The sequence below is a fragment of the Lissotriton helveticus genome, chromosome 2_1 (assembly GCF_964261635.1).
Source record: "Lissotriton helveticus chromosome 2_1, aLisHel1.1, whole genome shotgun sequence".
NCBI classification, from domain to species: domain Eukaryota; kingdom Metazoa; phylum Chordata; class Amphibia; order Caudata; family Salamandridae; genus Lissotriton; species Lissotriton helveticus.
Window position 1 is genome coordinate 1,960,221,056 of NC_136059.1, and position 15,219 is coordinate 1,960,236,274.

At 45.9% G+C, this 15,219-nt stretch overlaps 1 protein-coding gene across 1 annotated transcript in view; it reads left to right on the forward strand.

The window, feature by feature from the left end:
- Positions 1-5,949: 5,949 nt before the first annotated feature.
- EDNRA (endothelin receptor type A) overlaps positions 5,950-15,219 on the forward strand; it is a 266,521-nt gene continuing 257,251 nt past the window's right edge. The window contains exon 1 of the mRNA XM_078676896.1: positions 5,950-6,201. The gene's annotated coding sequence lies outside the window, so the exon portion shown is untranslated. The remainder of the gene's footprint in view (positions 6,202-15,219) is intronic.

Genomic DNA, 15,219 nt, shown 5'->3' on the forward strand with positions numbered 1-15,219 from the left:
ACCTTCAACTGCAAACATCATTTGCTTCATGTGCCACGAAAAGCTACACAAACAGGAAGAAGGGCATTGGCAGTGAAGGGGTTTTGGAGGGGCTGGGCGTGGGGTCATGGGGACCCAGTGTTTGTTACGCCCATGGCACTGTTGAACGTTTGGCTGGTCCTGGTGGGTCGCCAGGCACTGCCGCATTGTACTAACAACAACACACTAAAGAACAATTTAAGATAGTGGAGGGGGCAACTGCACAAACCCCAGGGCTCAGACTCCAGCCTAGTAACAGCCGTGGCCCGTGGAGGGAGTTGCGGTGGGGCAGGCAGGCGGGGCGGGGGAGGGGCAGGGTGAGGGGTGATAAACACCAGAATCTGGATGATTGCAGGTAAGTAAACATTTAAATTAATAAAACAAATTTCGTAGCGCGCCTTGCATCGCAAATTGCGATGCAGGGCACGGAACTAAATTTGTTTTATTAATTTAAATGTTTACTTACCTGCAATCATCCAGATTCCGGTATTTATCACCCCCCACCCTGCCCCTCCCCCGCCCAACCTGCCTGCCCCACCGCAACTACCTCCACGGGTCGCGGCTGCCTAGTAATACGTTTCTGCCTTCAAATCCCAATAAGAGTGCATTAAATGGGTCTGTACTGTCCGGTACGGAGTATCAGCACTTTTTAGGTTTCGCCTGGGGCACGGAGCTTTAGCTCCGCCCCCAGAGAAATCTTTAGTTTTCAGTATGGGGGACTTGAATACACCCTCTGTTCCATTGGCTAGCTCCATAAATGGAGGCTAGCCATTGGAACAGAGATCTGTCCGTCAAGGCCGGACCAGATTCGTGGGCGTTCCCACGATTTTTTCGCTCTCCGCCTCTGCGATGTCGTCATTGCAGCGGTGGGCGTTTCCTTTTTTTTTTTTTGGTCGCCATGTTTTTCTCATTCTGAATTGGCTTTTGCAGGAGTCGGCTGGAGCACCGGAGGAAGTCCAGGTGAGTGCTTGCTGTTTAGTGTTTTTTACTTTCACGGGGAGGTATTCCTGCCCCCCCCGTCCCGCTGTTCGTGTTCCCGCCCCCCTCCCGCTGTCCGTTCCCCGCTCGCAGCTCTCCTCCATCACTCCCGCATCTTGTACCCAGGGCGGCGCTGCTATTGGCCGCAGCCGTGACCCCGTAAGAGCCCCGCTCCATGCCGCAGCACCAGAGAAGAGCCCCGACACAGAAGACCCGGTGAGTGTGGGCATCTTGACTCCGGGGGGCATTGCTTGTTTTTTTAAGAGAGGGGCTGGGCCCAGAGCGACGCCGAATCCCCACGTCTGAGGAGGCCAAAGGACGTGCCCGGAGACCGCCCAGCCCATCGTCCAAGGAGCCACTGGAAGGCCCGAAATCAAGATATCTGGGCAGAGTGGAGACATTGTTCACAAGTGACCCACGTCAGAGCTGAGGCTATCGTCGCATCTTTGAGCCTGGACGGTCAGAGAGCATTTACTGTTCCCCAGTGACCTCCGATGTCATCACTACGGCTATCGTCATATCTCTGAGTCCAGCCTGCCTCACTGAGGGGGTGCATTGTTCTCCAGTGACCCTAGCTCACAACTGAGGCTATCACTACATCTCCATGTATAGTGTGGGGTCAAGCCGTAAACATTGTCCACGTGCAATCCCTACGTCAGCACTTAGCTTGTTTAATTTGGGCTATCTCAATAGAGTGAACCCTGGTAAATGATGAAGCTGTAAATGTCATTTTACCCCAAGATAAGAACATCATTCTGATACAGCAAAAAATGTAATTTTAAACTCTCGATGACATATATCACTGTGATGAAATTGTGCAACTATTATTTCCAGTATTGAACTAGGCTTGTGCCTTCAGCAAGCTTGTAATTTTGCTAGACTTTTCTTCCATTGCAGCTTAGTAGATATCCTGGTTTGGAACAAGTCAGTTGCTAGCGCAGCCTATGCCTGTTCTTCTCAATCTTTCTATGCGGTTACATCACCTTAGAAGAAACGGAATCCCTCGTGGTTCAGAGTTTCCTGATTCAAATGTATGGGTTTAGAGAATCTGATTTGTACAACATTTTTCTATAGCATTATTGCCGGTGACTGGTGCTAGTTACTAGCAGAAGGGATCTGCAAATGGCCGCTTTATTGAGACTTTTGTGTATTTTCCTGAATGCTTCCTGTGTCTGGTAGCTTCATTGTGGATGATTAAGGCTATTGAACAGCGATTAAACTCTTTGCCTCAAATGTCTTCAGGGCAGCAGATTCCCTCTCCATAAACTGCCTTTAAACTGTTTGTCAGCCCTAAATAAGACTTTTTTCCTAGGTTGCTTCTCTCAGTTACTACTGTTTCATAACCAGACTCGACCTAGGTTGGTATCATCGCCAGCTTAGAGTAATGAATTGCATCTACAAAAATACCCCCAGTCATCAATAATGATGTTGTTAGTTAAATGGATTCTCAAGTAATTTTAACCTAATTCTGATCCAGATATCTTTACATGCAGGACCTAAAGTTTAAATAATAATTTGCATTGAAGGTGCTGGCAACTCTCCTGATTAGTCTGAGGCACCTGTTATTAAAGCAGTTTTGATTGTACGTCATCCCTTGCTGTCATTCTTGGTGTATGCTCTTTATTAGACTTGGGAAGGATGGGAAATCGAGTGAACTTGTGGGGGTTTGAACTACTTATCTTTATAATCACACAAACACCAGTATACTGAAGAGACAAGAGAAAGGATGGGGGTGAAAGTGTGGGGATACATGTATAGCGACCGGCACATGGGAAGGCCTGTGCAGTCAAAACAGTTTGCCCGTCTGTAAGATTTGTCCTGTAGGTATAGGCAAACACAAGTAAAGTGAGGACCAGGTCAAATGAGCTGGTGGGGAATTGGGGCCTTTAGAACCAGTGAGGTTTCCTACCAAAGAGTAGCAGTGAGATGTAAGCTGTGAGGTCAGTGATAGTTTCATCCTGAATCTGGCGTAATGGATGTACAAGGCCTGTTTGTTTGCTTAATTGTGTTTTGTAACCATCTGTATCTCAAGCTTCGCTGGGGAGGTGCTTTGGATAGAGTTGAGCTCTTCCGACCCTCCAATTTTAATTCCCCCACGCTAATTAGAGCTAAAAATGTTTCTCAAGTTTATTGGAACCAATACACGAGGTAATTGGACGACCTTTTTTCATTGTTTGGCATCACTTATTTTCCAATAACATACACATGAGCAATTATTTGTTCTGGAGCAGGAACATGTGTGTATAGCCTACTCATACTATACACTTGAAGCTCCCACATATCCCCCAGTACCCTCAAAGTACCTGTGGAAGGGGTTCCCATTTATCGAGAGGCATGCTTTTTGTTGATACCGGACATATTCTCACAGTGAATCAGGTCCCAGATCCAGTCTTTGCAGATGGGATTTTCCTATCTCATCCTCACTCTGTGCTTGGTGATCATTAGACCATGGGTTACATATTTACAAGCTGGTCTTTCACTATGCCTGGTAAGGCTATCGGTGTGAAGGTGTGACTCCATGCACTGTCCTCTCCAACAGTGCTAGAACAAAAGATGCCTGCCTAGAATGTGAGAAGCATGAGACCGGTCCAAGTCAAGTATATTTAACTTGATAATGGGTGCCCACATCTTACTCAACTTCTATCCACATCAGATCCAAAATATTTCAATGTATTTGTTGTGTAGTAAAGTGTATGCACATTTTTATAGTTCAGCAGTATGTGCTTATTATTGTAAGTTATGGCATATATGCGAGTATCTAGCCAGCAAGACTCCCACCACTTTTAAATTCTGAGTATGATTGTATGTACAAACAACGAATTGTCGTGTGTTAGCAGATCCAATCACACCTCAGAGAATGGGTATTTCTGGAGGTGTCACCTGTATTTTACCTCTATTTTCTACATTGTATTGTGCATTCTAAAATAAAGGAAGTGTGTTGGGTGGCCAGGCAGTGCCATGTTCCGCATGGTGTGCATTGGCAGCTGATGCTTCTGATACTTCTTTCGGTGTAAGCCGGGGCGAGAATAGCTGTACTCGGACAGAGCTTGGTGTGCAGGACGGAGGTGGGTGGCAGAGCATGTAGTGTGAAGCTGGGCTTGTGTGATGTTGCTGCAAGCATTGCTGGCTGTGCGGGTTTTAACCCTGATCGTTTTAACACCTTCCCGTAATCCAAAACCTTTCTATGATAGCTTCACAGAGCTCAAAAGGTTGCTGCCAGAGCAATCACTGGCCTTAGATAAGGCGATTGTTTCCACAAGCCTTTAAATCTGTACACTAGTTACAAGAGGCAGATCATATCCATTTTAAAGTAGTCTACCTCTCCTACAAATAATGTGAACACCTTGCCCCATCTTACCTTGCTTAAAGGTTTCAGCCATATGCACCAACATATGGCATTTGATGCAAAAACGAAACACTACCACTGGTACCCAAATCCCGCTTTAATTCATGCAGCAAACACATCTCCTTCATTCAGGGCCCTCTAGTTTGGAATGCACTCCGATCTGAGGCTTGGCTCTCACTCTCATGCTCTTCACTCAGGAATGAGCAGAAGGCTAGTCTGTGTGACTAGGCTAGGTATGTAAGACCAGCAGCAAGAGACTCATCAAGGTAGTGGGCACTTTATTACTGATGTCAGTCCGTTAAATAATTTCCTAACAAAGGCTTATCCAGGTAAGCAAGCATTCATGCCTGTAATGCAATCAAATGGCAATAATGGTAAATTACGAGCAAAATATTTAAGAGCTATACAAATGTCTCACATTTGCAAGAGATTAAGCTATTGGCATTGTAAATGACAATGCCATTTATTTATCTGTTTTCAAAACCAACACATAAATATAAAGTTTGTCATTTACAATGCCAATAGCTCTAACTTTTCCGAAGGCGAAAACGTTCCATTGTAAATGCTTGTTTATTTTGAGAGGGAGAGTACCGGCACTTCTCAGAAACAAGCAGGCACTCTGGTACAGAGTACCTGCACTTATATTTTTCCATTTCAAGCACTGCAAATAAAATACCTAGTATAGGTGTGTGCTCGGCCAAAACACGATAAGGGGACTCACGCCACAAATGCATGGGTGAGAGCAAAATAATACCGGGCAATTTGTGGGCTCTTGTGTTGGGCTGGGTGTGTGTACGACACGCTCGGTTAATTACCCCGCTGAAAGGTGTAGGATAACTCGGAGCAGACAAGACAGGTCGGTGGCAGAACGGTGGGAAACAGCCTGGGGTTTTAAGAGCAACCGATGAGTAAGCGGTGCGCTGTGATCTCAGCGTGCCTGAAGAAGGAAAAGGCGCTTTGCGGGCATAGTGTAGATGGAAGCATGACCAGGCAAGCGGTATGCTTGGTGTGGCGACGGGAGAGGAGCAGGAACAGACAGCATCTTATGCAAATCCAGTTACTCACATTGTGTAGCCTCGAGCCAGGAAACGTTTGAAGTGCAAGGAGGTAAAACTGATTTATTCATCTCACAAATGCTTCCTAACATGTTTCCGAGCCTGTAAAGTTCTGTCCATGCTTTTTACTTGCTCTTGTTTGAGAGCCTTCGATTTCCAGATCGCAGCGCCTTATTAGGGAATTTAAAATTGCTATTTGCTTGTTTATTTGTGGTCTTCCTTCCGCTCCGAAAAGCTATTTATTGTGGCTTGTATTTTTCTCTGCAAATAAACAGCAAATCGCCAAAATGTGAAAGTGAGAAGATGCCAGCCTTTCCCACGCCTCTTGTCTTGATAGAGGTAGGGTCCGTGCTTCGGGGTCCATGCCTTTCACCCTAAAAACCCGGAGAGATCTCCTCTGGAGAAGGAAAACACCGTTCTTGTCGTGTGAGCCTGGCTTGTGTGTGTGTGGAGGAGGGAGACAGGCGCGGATGGGCGTAGCGATGATGTTGGGTGAATGGTGGGGGCGCTCTATTCTCTTCTTGCTATAAGGGGATTCTGCGCTCCCTCCACCCAGTCTGGAGTGTGTGACAGCAGCCCCCGGCCCTGCCCCTCTTTCCTCCCAGTCCCAGGACAGCGGGAGCCGCACAGTTTACGCGGAGAGCGGTGTGAGCGCACCGGCGGGAGCGGCGCTGTCCGGAAGACTGGAGAGGGCACCGTGGGTGGGAGCCCTGGGGCTGCTGGACCTGCCCGTCCCCAGCGGGGGTCTGCGGAGCCGGACGCTGCTCTGAAGCCCCGACATCCTCTGAAAAAAGAATTAATCAGGTGAGGGGCAAAGAGCTGCACATTCAGGGCAAAACTACATTTAGCACTCTCGCTACTACTCCTGCACTAAAACACCCTTCACTTACAGCCTGCCCCCACCCCTGTCCACTGCACCCCTACACTTACAACACCCGTGCGCTGCCACCCTTACACTCACAACGCCCTGTATGTACTCAGCGCATCTCTGCCTTTAAAAATGTGCAAAAAACACACCGGGCGCTGGGTCTGCGAGCGGCGCATTTCATCCGCTGAACCCGAGAGAAGAGGGGGGCACCCAGGCTGCAATGTGGCCGGGGTACATTTCATTTAGGGACTGAGACCTTCCTCCGATAACGGACTCCCCCCGCCCGCTCAGTTAGCCTGGAAAGGCTATTAATTCCCAGCACCTTCTGAGTAGGACACAATTCTACCCAGGACGTTTGATGATCGACTCAGTTCAAGTTAGACTGGATGTTAAGAGAAGATGGCTTGTATTGATGCGATGTAAGCCCCCTTTCTCAATCCGAGAGGTGCGTTATTTCCTTATGTCATCGTTATCTACACCGTGTTGCAGCATTTTGTATGTGCCCATCTGCAAAGTCCAGAATACTTCTCATTTTGGGATTAGACGTGCGCTGCGCAGCGCGGGATCCCATTCGTGTGATTGCGGATGGTGGGGGGGGGGGGGGGGGGGGGGATTTGTGCTCGGCTTGTGCGCATTTAAGGAATATATTTATATATTTTATTATTTTATTTTATGCGTTTTTATATAGCGCGGACTTTAATCGAAGGCGTCAGACCGCTTCACAATAGGAACAGTAATGATACATGAGGAGAAAATTACAAGTGAACAAATTACAAAAGCAAACATTAAGTTACATGAGGCGCAAGTGACAATTGTGAGCTACGACTCCACCTGGCACACAAAGTGCACGCATTGTGACCTGGTGTGTCTCTTCTGGGGTGACCGTATTCTGTGTATGCGCGCGTGTATCTGCCGTCTCTCCGCCCCGTCGGGGGCACTTTGTGCCCACTGGTGGCCTGCTCTGCCCCGGTCCCATCAGCGGTCCGTGCCTGCCGTGTTCTCCGTGTAAGTTGGTTTATGTCTGCTTTGATCCTAGGGTGTGCTGCGCCGAGCCTCCCTGGGCTGTACTTGGTCTGCGCCTAGTCTGTGGTCACTGGAGTCATACGTTTCTGTTCTGTGTGGTTACGTTATGGTCTGGGTCTGGTTTGCGCCCTCTCTCTGGCTGGTCTTTGCTGAACCCAGAGACTTTTTTTTAAGGCATGAGCAAAGTGGGCTCTGCCCAGGGGCCCCCTTCAGGGGGGTGGGGTCCCCTAATAGAGTCAGTTCCGTTCTGCAGTCTCTTTCCCCCATGACCTGAAATAATTCTTGAAAATATTGTTTTAAATATCGTTTTCCTTGAATTTATTTTTTAATGTGGGTAATGCATGGAGGTCTCTTTTACAGTCATTTTGCTGAGAAAAGGTTTATTACTACACCATACAACATAAGGTATCTTTGAGATCAAAACTGGACCTCACATGTGAGAAATGAGACGGGGGTCACATAGATTATTAGTGAGCTGCTTTTGAATTATAATACTGAAAACACACATCACTTTCCCTGAATATTAGATGTAAGTACATTTAGAATTTGGACCAGTGTTCCTGTGCAATGTCAGTGGCTCGGCCAAAGGGGGCACGAAAGAGCTGAAATTGGATCTTAAGTTAAAAGCTGTTCCAAACAGGGACCCCTTAAATATATTTAGCGAGGGACCCCAACATCTTTAAGATGGACCTGACTGAACCCAGTCTGACCAGCTCCGAGCCTGTTTTGTTACATGGTATGTGGTTGTGCCAACAGGGACTTCTTAAGGGTTTTAGGCTCCATGGGACAAACATATTATGAGGGCTCCTGTTCGGAACAGCTTTGAATTTATGATCCAATTTCAGCTGTTTCGTGCCCTCTTTGGCCAGGTCACTGACGGTGCACAGGCATATTCGCCCACGTTCTAAATGTGTTTAGCAATAGTGATCTATGTTTCAATATTGTATATCAGCAACAGCTCACTAATATTACTGCAAATAATCTGTATGATACCCTCCCATTTCTAAAATGTGAGGTCCAGTTTTGATCTGCAAGACACTTTTTTATGGATGTTACATGAAACTTAAACCTAACATTTCTCTGCAAAAGGTCTGTAATATAATCTCACCCATCAACTGCATTAAAAGTAAATTAAATGAAAACGGTAACTATTTGAAACAATCTGTTTAAGAATTATACAAGGTCATCAGGACAAGACTAGTAAGAACAAAGTTGGCTCTATCGGTGGCCCCCTGAAAAGCTGGGGCCCTGGGCCGGGGCTCACTTTGCTTTTGCCTTAAAACGTCTCTGTGTGCCAAGTCTGATCGTGCATGTCCTAATACTAGTGTAGTTTGTCTGCCCGTGACACTTGGAGGGCTGTTTTGTAGCACGTTTTTTGCCGTCTCCCTTCTGAGAGTGACCTGCCACATGCCTGTGTCTGTTCAGAGCCTGGTCTGTGCTTGATCTGTGCCTAATGTGGACTTCGTCAATAACAGCTAAATTCCTGCCTTGCAAGTTGCCTTCGTCCGTGCCTGCTGTCTGTCTTGGGGGTGTCTTTATTTAACAAGTTATGTGCTTGTTCTTGTCATCATCACTATCTCCTCTATCCTATTTATCGTTTTCAGTGCCTGCTCTGAGCCTGACCTGCCTGCTTCATGATGCTTGTTCTGAACAGTGCCTGTCCCTGTTCTGAGCCAAGTGCGTAGGAACCCTGGGGCTTATTTACAAGCCTCTTGCGCCGCGGTGCGTCACTTTTAATATGGGAAGAAGTGACGCACCGGCGGTGCAAGAGGCTTTTAAATAAGCCCCTACGAGTCTGGACCGTGCCTGTCCTGAGCCGGACTGGTGCCTGCTGTGAAACGGCTCCGTTGCTGTTGTGGGCTTGGAGTATGGCTGCTGTGTGTCAGAACCACCTAACAGGCGCTACAAGTGTTGCCTATGGATGACTTGACTTGCGCCTTGCGTATGGCCTGTGCCTGAGCCATGCCTGCTCTTTGACTTGTTATTATATGTGCTTGTTGCGTGCCTTCACTCATAAGGGATGCCTGATCTATTGGCTGGTTCCGGTGTGCCTGTTCTGAGCCTGTTGTGGAGTTATTCTGAGACTGATCTGGGCCTGTGCTATTCATTGAAAGCGCTGATATCGCTGTAACCTACTGTTACCAGTCATTCAGTAAATACATAGAGCTGGCCTTGGCTCCACCCAGAGAACATCTACCTCACTTCATGCTTTTGGCTGGTTAGTGTATCATTCCACCTTCAAGAAAGTGCTTCAGTTCAAAAACACGAGGGACTCTTTTACATCTGAAAAGTGTATGAAAAGAAGGTGCCGAAGTCACAATGAATTCCCTGCAATTCTGATAAGCACACAGTCCAATGATGTATCAGCAGTAGAGGTGACTACTGCCCACATGCATCAAGATTTTTTGCATTCGCAAATGGTGCGAATCGCAAAATTCGGCCGTTTGCGAATGCAAAAACCTTTTTTGGGATGCATAATTTTTTATTTTTTTTCGCAATTTAAGAAATCGCAATTTTTTGCGATTTCTTAAATTGCGATAGCATTTAGGAAATCGCAAATTTTGTGATTTCTAAAGTGCTATGCATGATTGTTTTTAAATTGCGAATTCGCAATTAGGAAGGGGAAAATTACCATGAAGTAAACCTTCATGGTAATTTGCGAAAAGTTTCAAAAATGCACAAAAGTGCATTTTTGAAACTTATATTTTACACACACACATGCCCTTGGGACATGTGTGTGAGTACAATGTACTTACATGACATTTCAGGGGTGCAGAGGGGGGTCCTTTGGACCCCCCCCTGCACCCTTGAAATTGCATTCTCATTTTGCGATTCCTTAAGTGCGAATTTGCAAAATGAGAATGCCTTCCTATTGATTCCTATGGGCCTCTAGGCCCATAGGAATCAATGTAAAGCGATTCCTTTATTGCGATTCGCAATTAAGGACTTTCAAATAAGGAAAATTAAGAAATCGCAATTTCTTGATACATAGGAATTTGCGATTCCTAAATTGCGATTCCTTAATTTTCGCAATTTAGGAATCGCAAATTCCTACAATGATGCATGTGGCCTTAAATGTTTTTTATTCTTCACATATTTCTCCAAGTTTTGGTCTTATGGACAACACATCTTGGAAACGGCAACAACGCATGTTTATCTACAAGACATTTTTAAGGCTGAAAATGGTCTATATAAAAAGCGCATGTTACTGTGAGTTTGGATGACAAGGAAAGACCAAGAAACCTCTTTAGAGTGGTGATAAAGTCGAAAATGCAAAGAAAAAAGACACCCTTGAGGGAAGAAAAAGAGATACATGAGTGTGAAGAATAGAAAATTTCCCGAGGCCATTTCCAAAAGAGAGAACACGCGTCAAGAGACTCACGCTGCACCCTCAGTGTGAGATGTGCCGATTGTTAGGTGGTGCCAGTGTACACCGAATTGGAATGGAACCTAAAATATGGCTCCAAGAAACGTAAAAGCCCGAGACGCCTATATGACAATTAAAACCAAGACCATGGGTGTATCCCCGTGACAATGCCAATGCCAGGACATCCTGGCATATTAATGTACTTGTAAATCGATGTGAAATCCTATCTCCGTGTGGTACTAAGTACAAAAATGAAAAAGGCACAAGTCTGCGGAAAAAGAAAAAATATAATCTATAATCCATCATGGAAGGGTGAGAATACGTAGTTTTGCCAATCAGGCAGTCTTAATGTTAGGAGTTCCCATTTGTATCAATTTAAAAAATAGTGTCTCATTTATGAGAAATGACGCATCGCTGCGTGAAAGCAGCGATGCGCCACTTCTCAGTGCGCACTCCTTGCGACATACCTGATGCGTCATATTTAATGTATGACGCATCATGTCGCAAGGAGTTACAGATACGTCAGTATTTCTGACGTATCTGTAAGCGCAAAAGTGACGCATTGCTGGAGTGTGTCACAAAAGTGACGCAACTCCAGCAATGCGCCCTTTCACATGGGGCAAGCCCCATGTGAAAGGGCTTGTGTCAGTCTTACGCCTGCTGTGAGGCAGGTGCAGGATTTTGACGCAACGGTGTCCTAGAAGTGACGCAGTGAAATCTCATAGATTTCACTGCGTCACTTCTACAAAGCTTTTTGCGGGGAAACGCCCCCCCTGCATACATTATACCTGATGCAGGTATAATGTAGCGCAGGGGTTTACAAAGTGACGTATCTACCTAGATGCGTCACTTTGTAAATAGGGTGCAACAAGGCACATTTTTTACGCTACTGGTGCGTCACAAAAAGTGACGCACTGGCGGCGTAAAAGTGACGCATGGCCTCATAAATGAGGCCCCTAGTATCAACAGGTCATCGCCAGCGCCATACCAACTGTGAGTCCTAATGTGCATAATTTATAAGAGATCTCGTAAAGTGTACTCACTGCCACCCCAATATCCAGTGGACATGCAAAAGTTCAATAGCTGTCACTAGGATCCCCAAATATGCATTCAGTCTGGAATACAATAATGCAAAACACAGTGACCAACGTGAGGCATGCTAAGTATGTGCTAGGAATGAGGTTTCTGGTTGGCTAGGGTATGCACCTAAGCCAGGCAGTACCCACCACTCTAGTCAGGGTAAGGAAATTACACCTCCTAGATAACCCCTACTTACCCCCTTGGTAGCTTGGCAGGGCAGGCAGGCTTATCTCAGAGGCACTGTGTAAAGCGTTTGCGCAACACACACCAGTGACACAATAAATGTACCACAAAAAAGACTCCCCACAGGATGATATAAATATATCTCATATATTGTATCTAACACATAGACCACACTCACATAAGTCATAAATCACTTTGCCAACTAGGCAATTGTCATAACATCACAGTTGGTGCAATAAGGTAAAGACTTATAAGGTGCATACGTCACAAAAATACCATCCCTGCACACACAAGGCAAATTCTGAAATACTGGTTGTTATCCTAACAGTACAAGGCACAAACGGCATACATTAGAACACTTCAGGGCCTAAATGCTGGTTAGGTTATACATAAATCATGACTGCTGGGCATACTATGCCATTCCTGGAAAGGTGAGGAAAAACAAAATACATCACATCATCAGGGCATAAGTATGAACCAGTTAGATAATGCACAACGCAGCAGAATTACCCACAGCATGTCCATATCATGATATGTCACCATAAACACCAAGTCACTGTGGCAGTAAACTATGCTCGAGGGCAGAGGCAGAGGCCTGAGACAGGTTTGAAAGGCTGCTTCTGTGGGTGGTGCAGGCAGCACTGTAGGCCCACTAGTAGCATTTGATTTACAGGCCCTGGGTACATCGGATACCACAGTACACGTGACTTACAGGTATATTAACAGGTGTAGACCAAGCTTACCAAGTTTACAGCAGACAGCACATGCACCTTAGCACTGATATAAAAAAAGTCTGTATACCGAATGCAGACTGATGTTTTATGCATTATAGTACCAGCAGCTACATTGTGGAGCCATCTTACCCTCTATTAGAAAATGAGTCTCTAGTTGGCAGAGATATGCACCCTGTTCTAGTAAGGGCCACAATCGTAGTCAGAGTAAGCTAGATACACACTGAAATATATCCTGTGCTCACCCTCTGGAAGTTTGGCACAACAGAGTCAGGCTTATCTAAAGAGGCAGTGTATAAAGTATTTGTGGAACACAAACAGTAACACAATGACAACACCACAAAACTACTTTCTACAGGTTTATCAAGGCCAAAACGACAAAAATCCAATAAGTAGCACCGGAGTTATGAATTTTTAAGGAATAAACCAAAATTAGTGCTTAGAAGTCAATAGCGCTTAGGGGTTACTTGAGGTCTCGCTGGACCGTGGAAAATCCAAAGTTCAGGCCTCCCATAATGGGAGGCAGGCTGTCTACAGGACTCATGCAGTTCCCGCTGAGAAAATACCTTGGCTGGAGCAAGCATTGATGACGAAGGCTGCATTCAAGGAGGCGCCACATTGATCCCGTGGATGGAGGCGAAGAGTCAGCACCGATCCACGCAGTCGAGGAAGGTTTCATTGATGAACCCCTTTATGACGCAGGCACTGCAGCATATCGAGTCACATTGTATGTTGTCGTTGAGACACGCAGTCCGTCAAGGCAATGTCATCGATTGGCTGCTGCGTCGGCAGCGAAGGTCAATGCATCGGTTCCAATCGGTGTAAAGCCATCACTGCGCCAAATTTGATGGTTTTTGACAGCTGAAATTTCCTTTCAAGGGCCGAGGACTGGGTTGGCAGCACCTTGCAGGGCAGGACTCACAGATGGTAGAGTCCAGCTGCTGATGCAGAGTTGAAGGACATCTTTGATGTCCCTGAGAGCTCAGAGCAGGGGTCAAGCCTGCAGCCTTTGGGGTCACTCTGGGCTATGGTGAGATGAGTCCCGTTCTTGTCTTCAGCAGGGCATACATCAGCAGGCTGCTCAGCAAAGCAGAATGGAGTTCCTTCAGAGCAGCAGTCAGCAAAGTGGCAACCGTTGTGACGCAGCAGTTTTTACTCTTTGCAGAGTTATTTACAGGGCCAGTAGTGAGTGTTTTGGTTGGGTCAAATCCCCAGTACTTATAACCAAAAGTGCATTTGAATTGTGGGAAATTTAAAGCAAGCCTTTGAAGTGCACAGGTCCCCTGTCATCACAGCCCTGTCTCCAGACTATCCATGGGGTAATCAGACCTTTGTGTGCGACACAGGACACTGCCTGTTGAGGTGTAAGTTTCAGCTCCCCCCTGCCCAGGAAGAGCCATCAGAATGTAGATGAATGCAGATGAGTTCTGTCACACCCACCCTTCCTGTGTTTGGGGCTGTGTAGAGGGAATGCATAAAGTGTGGCTGTCACCCATCCCAGAAGTGTATTGCAGAGAGTCTGAAAAGCACATAGATCAGTAAGAGTAGAAAAATGTCCACTTTCTAAAAGGTGCATTTCTAAAACCAGTATTGTTAAATCCAACTTTACTAGTAAAGAGGATTTATCATTACCATTCCAAAGAGAGGAAACATGATGCAACTACTCCTTTCAAATAAGGAATTACAGCTTAAAAGTCTTATAAGGAGTTCCCAATGACAGTCTATGAAAGGAGTAGGTCTCACAGTAGTGAAAAACGAATGTAGCTGTTTGTCAAAACCAGGACAGGTAAAACTTAAAAGTACATGTCCTACCTTTTAGTTGCACAGCACCCTGACCTTAGGGCTACCCCGGGCCCACCTTAGGGGTGACGTATGTGTAATAAAAGGGGAGTTTAAGGCTTGGCAAGTGCTTTCAGTTGTCGAGTTGAAGTGACAGTAAAATGCACACATAGGCCATGCAATGGCAGGCCTCAGACACGTTTGAAAGGCTACTTGTGTAGGCGGCACAACCAGTGCTGCAGGCCCACTAGTAGCATTTATATTATAGGCCCTGAGTATCTGGTAAGCCACTTTACAAGGGACTTATAAGTAAACTAAATATGCCAATCATGTCTACACCAATGTCACAATGGTTCGGGGAGAAGCACAAGCACTTTAGCAATAGTTAGTATTGGTAAAGTGCTCAGAGTCCTAAGGCCAACAAAAAGATACAGCAAAAAGTGGAGGTAAACAGGCTAAACGTTTTGGGGAAAACGACCCTAAGGATGACTGGTCTAACACCTCCCTCATATGGTTAGTCTCCAAACAAAATGATGAGTGAACGCCGATTCCGGCAAGATAACAACATGAGAACAGAGGCTGTGATAAGCCTAAAAATAAATACATGCTTAAAGTTACAACTATTCGTTATATCTATAACGAAAACTGTCATCAAGTCGAAGGCTGTCAGTGACAGAGACAAGTGTCATCTTACCTTGAGCTTGAAGTTCGTCTCCAAAAGCAGTGCAGAGTGAACACCGGATTCAGTGTGTGATTAAATAGCCCCCGGTGTGTCTACAGGCATAGACATA